Consider the following 9,122-nt stretch of genomic DNA (forward strand, 5'->3'; position numbering starts at 1 on the left):
TGGAAGGTGCAAGCACCAAAACTTGTGCCAAACTTTACCAAATTTTTTCCATGCGATCGTGGGAGCACGCCACAGTGACACAATGATTTTTGTTATTTTTCAGACTCTATATGCATTTCCTGAAATTAAAATACCAAAAAGGCCTATGCCTCTGGCCGCACCCTGCAGTTGAAATGTTTGAAGTTTTTTCCTGTTTCTCGGATAATGAATAAAAACTCGCAAAGTGACACACAAATGATCTTGCTAACACCCATGTGTAATTATGACTATATATATATATACAAACGAGATATCTGTTTTTTGCATATTCAAAGTTTGAGATTGCTAGCCAGGCCTGCCGCCTGGTAAAATGTACCAGAAAATCAAACCATAGGGTACAATCGTGATTTCTTACCATGGAAAAAAATTGGAGAACCGATGAACTCATGTTTGCATTCAAACAAAAATATGTTGTTAGTTAATCTAAATGTTTTAAAATAGCACATGGTTCACTCACGAAAGCCGTGTGTCCACTAAACCATGGTCGATGCCCCCTGCCACACGCGCGACCTGAGTCGTGCGTTCTGATTGGCCAAAACCCAAACCCCATGGATCATACGTCTGCACCGTTGGATTCTCCTTGATCAAACAGCGATCATCATCCCTTTCGATAGCACATGCAGTTCCAGTTGTGATTTCATTTATATCCACAAATTGCATGTTAAATTCAAAAGATGTCTTAAATATAGCAAACGATACCTGAAATGCATTAGAAAATCAAATCCATGGTATAATGGTGATTGTGTACCGTGGAAACTTTTATGAGGCCAAACGATGAAGTCACCGACCACAGGAGTTTGAATTGACACATCTCCTTTTGGAAACCATGGTCCTTCATGTGAGATGCTCCGGTTTGGAAGGAGCGATTATCAAAACTTGTGCCAAGCTTTACCAAAAAAATTCCCCAAGGTCGTGAGAGCCCGCCACGGGCACACACTGATTTTGATGATGTCTGGACTACATCTGAATACCCAGTAATTAAAATACCAACTAGGCCTGCGCCGGTGGCCGCACCTCGCCAGCTCTCCCCTCCCCCAGATCCATAGCAGAACCCTCTCCGACGCCGGCATGCTCACCCCGGTTGTGTGCCCGCTCTTCGGCGTGATGCCTACCTCCACTCCCGTTCCCAACAGGCGGCTACCCGCGCCTCGCCGTCTTCATCTTCTCGCCAGCCACCCTCGAGCATATCGATCCTATAACCCTCGCCTCTCCTGTGGTTCGGCCAGGTTTGCATTAAGAAGCATGTTAGTTACTGCTCTCCATCACGGTGAGGCATATTTCCTCACAATGCCTCTTCCTATTTCGTTCAGTATGTTCCCAAATTGGCTATAAAATAACGGAGAGCGTATATATGTTTATTATGTACCTTCCTAACTATTACATATAAGTTGTATTTGTTCCAATAAGTTACTGCCAATTTATAGATCGTGGGTGCATGAGTCACACAAACTTAAAAAATAAGCCGTACATTTTCTAAATTATTGCATGACATGTTTAAACAGCTTGATACCAAGTTGTTAGTTTTATGCTTATCCTCCTTTCCTGAGTTTCGTATGTGTTCTCCATAGATGCCGATTAGCAGTGATAGCACTCATGCTTCAGGCGATGTATCTTCATCTGATTCTGACAACCCTAGGTCTTCAGCAAATGGTGAGGGATCAAGTAATCTTGAACGAGATAGAGCTGCAACAATTACTCTTCTGGTCAGGACACGGAGGAACGCTTCAAGGAAGCCCACACACCAGCCTAAAGGTGTATATGAAGTAACTGAGATCAATTTAAAGTCTTGGGCTCCAACTAAACCAGATAAAGCATGCACGAGGGTTTAGGAGTGTGTGTGGATTTGTTGGCAGGGCAAGGCTCAACATTAATCTGCCGGGGTTTTGGAAGGCTGACACAGAAACACGGCGAAGGATAGTCCAGGAGATCATGGATCACTTCAACGTTCTAGAGCAGTGGAGAATGCACATGGAACATGCTGCACTAAAGAAGGCTAGGGATGCTTGGAGAAACTAGAAGCACGTGTTGTACAAGAAGTACTTGAGTGAAGGCAAGGACCCAATCCTCGCATACCCCTAAATTACAGAGGCAGAATGGGCAGAATTCAGAAGGGTCAGGGCAACTAAAGAGCTTGCTGAGAAGAGTGCCAATCAATCGAAACTTCAGAAGAAGAACAGACACCCCCTACGTATGGGTGTGGCAGGATACTACGGCATGAAACTGATATGGGACCAAGAGGACAAAGAAGCAGTAGCGGCGGGTGGGAAACCAGCCTTTAGTGAAATCTGGGGTGAACGTGCCAGAGAGTAGTTGCAGGCACATGCTAGGGGGCATGATGACGGAACTTATTACTTTGAAAACTCATGTGACGAAGAATTGTATCAAGTGATGTTAAAGGCTTCCAAGATCCCTGGAAGGTTCTACAACAACTCAGGGCCATGTGACGTCCTATCTGATGCTCTAGAAACAAGAGAGCCCCCTGGTCGTGCAAGGGGTATAGGTGTTAATGTCCCGCACAAGAGGGCTTTCACACTCAGCATAGAAGAGAGGCTCATCATGAAAAAAATGAGGAGTGAAATGAAGCAGAATGAATTGTATGAAAGGTTGAGGAAGGACATGTATCCGGCTGTTCGAAAGGATATAGAGGAGTCAGTGATGATGTAGAAGACTCTAACATTGACAGATAGCCAGCTGATGGGAGGACAGGCGGGCATGGATGATGCTGCTTATTGCCCGACAACACCGCACAAGAGTAGCTGTGCATCAGTTGACCCCAACGACACTGAGACTGCAGATGCTCATGATGATGCTATATCTAATCTACCTGGAATGAAAGACAGACTGAAGGGCATGCTTACACATTATGAAGGTACATTAAAATGTGCAACAGCCTGGGTTTGCCCACCCTTCTTGGAAGAGTGCCTCTTGTTAGACAATGTGCTATTGAAGACAGGTTGTGTGAAGTGCTACGTGACTTAAGTAAATCATGGTTCAATGAATTTTCCCTAAAGAATGTCCTAGGAGACTTTGATGAGCAAAGGACCTCAGGAGAAACACTGTTACATCACATCTAGTGTCCACGAAAGGCAATAGAGTTCATCGATGAGATACTTGAAAACCCACAAAGAGCAACCAATGTCGCCCCTCAACCGGTGATGCTCTCCTAGCCACAGCAGCTCTCGCGTGCTTCCCCCGAAGAACCTAATACTCATAATCCGACGGCTAATGCATCAACCTATGATCAGTCGACCTGACTTTGTGCCATACAGGCCATGTCATCCTCCGCCCCAGAGCAGCGAGAGGCAAGGCCTACAACTGCAGAATACACACCACTAGTTCAAATGCCGGCCGCTGAAGCAGCGGGGGGAGACCCAGATGCAGCACATGCTTAGCAGACCAACCTGGTGGAACGGGCTGCTGAAAGTGCAACTAATCCCTGGGTGGTTTTGGTAATTCTTAACAACATATAGTTCATTAAACTAATGCTATTTCAAGATAATCATTTCAGAAAGTTCAATGTTTGGCATGGCATGGACTAGAGATGTGGACCCCTCAAAATGCAAAGGACATATATTGGCAACAAGCTCAAGACTCTACATTTTCATTTTAGTATCCAAGATCACATTGAGTCCATAGGAAAGCCTATACTATTAAAAGGGATGAGGTGTTGCTTAATGGGTTACTTTCTCAAAATGCTTTGTGATATGCTCCAAAACCCTCAACCACTTTCTCACATCCACATATGTCCTAAACTAAATGTCAAACTCGGCCCCACCGATTTGATCTATGCGGTGCCATGGAGTTTCACTTGACATAGCCATTTCCACAAACCCTAGTTACTTCGGTCTCACCGATAGGGATCTCGGTCTCACTGAGATGGGATTGCAAACTCTCTGTTTCCTTTTTGTAACTTTTCGGTCTCACCGAAAGAGCAAATCCGTCCCACCGAGTCTGCATTGCAAACTCCATGTTTCCTTTTCGTAACACTTCGGTCCCACCAAAGTGAGCGAATTGGTCCCACTGAGTTTGCCTGACCAACCCTCTGTGTACCTATTTGCTGAAATCGGTCCCACCGAGTTCATGCGATCGGTCACACCAAGATTACGTTATGCCCTAACCCTAGCATATCGGTACCACCGAGATGACTATATCAGTCCCACCGAAAATCCTAACGTTCACATTTTGTACTAAATCGATCTGACCGAGTTTGCTGATTCGGTCCCATCGAGTTTGGGAATCTGTGTGTAACGGTTAGATTTTGTGTGGAGGCTATATATACCCCTCCACCCACTCTTCATTTGTGGAGAGAGCCATCAGAACAAACCTACACTTCCACCACTCATTTTCTGAGAGAGAACCGCCTACTCATGTGTTGAGGCCAAGATATTCCAATCCTACCATATGTATCTTGATCTCTAGCCTTCCCCAAGTTGCTTAACACTCAAATCATCTTTCCACCATAACCAAATCTGTGAGAGAGAGTTGAGTGTTGGTGAGACTATCATTTGAAGCACAAGAGCAAGGAGTTCATCAACAACACACCATCTATTACCTTTTCGAGAGTGGTGTCTCCTAGATTGGTTAGGTCTCACTTGGGAGCCTCCGTCAAGATTGTGGAGTTGAACCAAGGAGTTTGTAAGGGCAAGGAGATCGCCTACTTCGTGAAGATCTACCCTAGTGAGGCAAGTCCTTCATGGGCGATGGCCATGATGGGATAGACAAGGTTGATTCTTCATGGACCCTTCATGGGTGGAGCCCTCCGTGGACTCGCACAACCGTTACCCTCTGTGGGTTGAAGTCTCCATCAACGTGGATGTACAATAGCACCACCTATCGGAACCACGCCAAAAACATCTGTGTCTCCAATTACGTTTGCACACTCCAATCCCATCCCTTTACTTTCTTGCAAGATGCATGCTTTACTTTTCGCTACTCATATACTCTTTGCATGCTTGCTTGAATTGTATTGTGATTGCTTGACTTGTGCCAAGTTGCTAAAATCTGCCAAGAACTAAAATTGTGAAAAGGTTAAGTTTTTATTTGGTCAAGTAGTCTAATCACCCCCCCCCCTCTAGACATAGTTTCGATCCTGCAACTGCTAAGCAGTCTGATGCTTTGGAACCGCCTGCCAAGCAGTCTGTAGGTCCAGAACCGGCTGCTCATCAGTCTGTCAGTCCGCAGTCGTGTGATCAGCATAGCAATGCGTCAGCACTTCCTGCTCTACAAACCAACACGTTGGCACGGCCTCCTCAGCACATCGACAAGTTAGCACCGCATGCCCAGCAACCCGACATAGCTTCAACGCATGGTCAGCAGTCCGATGCCTCTGCTATAGCCCGGCAGTCCGTCATAGCAGCACCGCCAGCTCAGCGGTCCGGCATAGATAAACCGTCTGCTAAGCAGTCCGTCAAAGCTTCACCGTCTGCTCGGCAGTCTACCTTGTAGCCAACCAGATGTTCTGCTAGAAATGCTTCAAGTACCAAGAAGGAAGCGACCAAAAAGGCTGCACCCCCGAGGAAGCGCGGCGAGAGAGTGAAGAGGAAAGAGAACGATTGCCTCTTACTTAAAGCACCCATCGCCCAGAACAAAATTAATAGCAGGCTCTTCGAATCGGGGAGTAATATTATTTCTGACGGCATGTATGATGAACAAGTAGATTTATTGCTTGCTAAAAGTAAAGTAGACGTACTTGAAGCGCGCAATTACGTGCACGGCCAGCCCTTTCTTGTTGGCGAATACTTTGATGAGTGCAGCTCCAGTTGCCGCGAGTTACATGAACATTGCATGGATCAAATGTCAGCATGTCGTCATGGTTTGCTAGTCCACTACAATGGAGATCATTTCTGACACGATGCTGGTTCCATCAATGTGAGTTTCGAGGACTTACATCTCTTCTTCAACTTCAACGAGCTCGATGCCACTCATGTTAGATGCCTGATTTTGTAAGTACTTAACAAACTCTGATCAAATTCTCCATACAAGGTTGTAAATGATAAACAACTAACTGCATTTTATTCCTCTCAGGGGATTGAATGCACAGAGAAGAAAAAGGGAGAATGTGTATATCATAGATCCCGCATTAGCAAATGGCTCAACATTACATGGTAAGGAGCTACGGGACTGGGCCATTAACACGGTCGTTCGTCTCTTCGTAAACACATCCCATGCAGAATCAATTCTCTGGCCAAATCATGAACGGTAAGTCAAGTTTCCAACCACGCATACACTGATTGTCTCTTAGATTTTGACATGATTCGTAAGTTCACGGCTTTCTTAATATGTTGCGACCACTGGATATTGGTATTCATTGTTCCAAACACGAACACAGTTTACTACATGAATTCTCTCGGAGAGTTAACAAACGCTCAAGATCTGACGCATCTTTAGCAATTCATGGATAGGTATTGAATTCTATGATGTTGAAATTAATTTGCATTCATATTTGGTTCAATAATTGATGTTGTCAAAATTCATCTTCATTTGCAGTGTGCTTGCATTGTGGAAAACTAAACCAGGGAACATGTTCAAGAGGGAACTACCTCTACAGCATGAGATCGTTTCTCCGCTAACACACTAAAATCCGTTATTTTCAGAAAATTTATCCAATAATCTAGAAATACCTTTTCTTATGCTATTCAAATGTTCAAGCTTCTAAATAAACCTCTTTCTTATTTTTGTCCAAACAAACAATAATACATCTAACACCGGTTAGGTTGTTCCTAACAGGACAAATACATGACTAATTCTGTACAAAAAAAATAGTGTCCTCAACAACAAGCAGGGACCAACCTTTGTGGATACTATGTTTGTAGACACATGATCTCCATTTGCAAATCTGCTGATAGTTGTGACGATCCACCCGAATTAGTACCAGTAAGTCTATCTTAATTAATATCTTCTACTCCACTCATATGGCACATTCTGATCTTAAAAATACTGCAGCTCATCTTAGAACCGAGGAACCCTGAACCGCTCCCGGCTGGTGAATTACTAATGGTTCGGAGATTTATCAGTGACTTCTTCTTGAATCACTACATCAATCCCACTAGTGATAATGAACATTTCAGCATGCGCTCTCCTGAAACATTGAGTAAGAGTTAGCCGCTAAACATATACGCATGGATCCATTGTTTTCCATCTGACGAGGTCTTCGTATTTCATACACTATGATTAATTATGTAATGCATATATGTGTGGACAAATCATTGGAATTTAGCTACCATATGTTCAATTGCAATTGTTGCAAAATTTGATGAGTGTTCTTCCTGTGGACACTATTTGTTCAATTGAATATTGTGGCAAATTTGCTTTTTGCATGCCAATTCAAAATGGGATATTTTTGTTTTAACCTGGCAATTGCTCCCACACGGTTCAACTAAATGAGTGTGTGCGATCCACATCGGAAACCATACATCAATCGTAGCGGAACCGTCGGTGATACACAGCAGATAGCAAAGGATTTGTAGCGCTACTACGTGTGCGTAGGGTCTTTGGAACCATTTGTGATATCATGTTATTGCACACGAGAGCTCAGAGTAAACCGTGCCCAATGTAAAATACAATCTCGGTCATAATTTTTTCATGAGACGTGTGGGTCCCAAACGAAAAGCACACGTCACTCTTGCTGCAACCGTCGGTGATACACAACAAATCACAAACGGTCTGCAACACTTGTATGTGTACGAAGGGGCTCCTGAACCATTTGTGATAGAACATTATCGCACACGGTAATTGTAGGGAAATGTGTGTGATGGAGTCTTGCATGGCAGACGCATTCCGCAGAAAACTCATGTGCGATGGGGCACATACCGCACACAGTTCATATGTTGTCCCGTGTGCCTTACATATTGTTTCCCAAACGGCTCATTATGACACACCGTTTGGTTTCACTGCATCATTAGAAACGTTTAATCACCAATCCCACATGTGCAAAAGAATTTAGTGTGTGATGCATCGCACACGATTACATTTTGCAAGGCCTCCGGATCATGGCTCCATATCCCCGACGATTTGTGGGTCATGTGGAAGGACCCCCCTATCAACCACACTCACTTGGCGACAGTTCCAAATGTCATCACGGAAAGGGGTTAAAAACCGTGTGTACAGCACCGACGCATACCATTGTTCTTTGAACTTTTCAAACGTCTCACACTTGTGTTTCATCCAGTAAATATACCCATATCTACTCAAATTATCCGTGAAGGTAAGAATATAATGATATCCACTATGTGCTTCAACACTCATCGGACCTCATACATCGGTTTGTATTATTTCCAGTAAGTCACTAGCCCGCTCCATTGTACTAAAAACGGGGTTTTAGTCATCTTGCCCATAAGGAATGGTTCACATGTATCAAATGATTCATAATCAACTGATTCCAAAAGTCCAACATCATGGAGTTTCTTTATGTGCTTTACACCAATATGACCTAAGCGGCAGTGCCACAAGTATGTGGTACTATCATCATTAACTTTGCAACTTTTAGCATCAATATTTTGAATTGTGTATCACTATGATCGAGATTCAAAAAGAACAAACCATTCACTAGGGGTGCATGATCATAAAAGATATTATCCATTTAAATAGAACAACCATAATTCTCCAACTTAAATGAATAACCTTCTCGCAATAAACATGATCTAGATATAATGTTTATGCTTAACGCAGGCACCAAATAACAATTATTTAGGTTTAAAACTAACCCCGAAGGTAAATGTAGAGGTAGTGTGCCGACGGCGATCACATCAACCCTGGAACCATTTCCGACACGCATCGTCACCTTTTTCTTAGCTAGTCTTCATTTAATCCGCAGCTCCTGTTTCGAGTTACAAATATTATCAACCGAACCAGTATCAAATACCCAGGCACATCAATAACATGTATATCACATATACCTTTGTTGACGTTGCCAGCCTTCGGGTTCAACCACCGTTAATCAGCGGGCTAGAGTATGCAGGTATGCCGCGGACGCCAGCTACGACATCAAGGTCGACGACAGCGACAACCTGACGCGGGATATGTCACGGGTTAAGTGACCCACCCCAACCCCTCGGGTTCAACCGCCGTCGATCAAATCCATGGCC

Source organism: Triticum aestivum, chromosome 2B (genome assembly GCF_018294505.1).
Source record: "Triticum aestivum cultivar Chinese Spring chromosome 2B, IWGSC CS RefSeq v2.1, whole genome shotgun sequence".
Lineage (NCBI taxonomy): Eukaryota > Viridiplantae > Streptophyta > Magnoliopsida > Poales > Poaceae > Triticum > Triticum aestivum.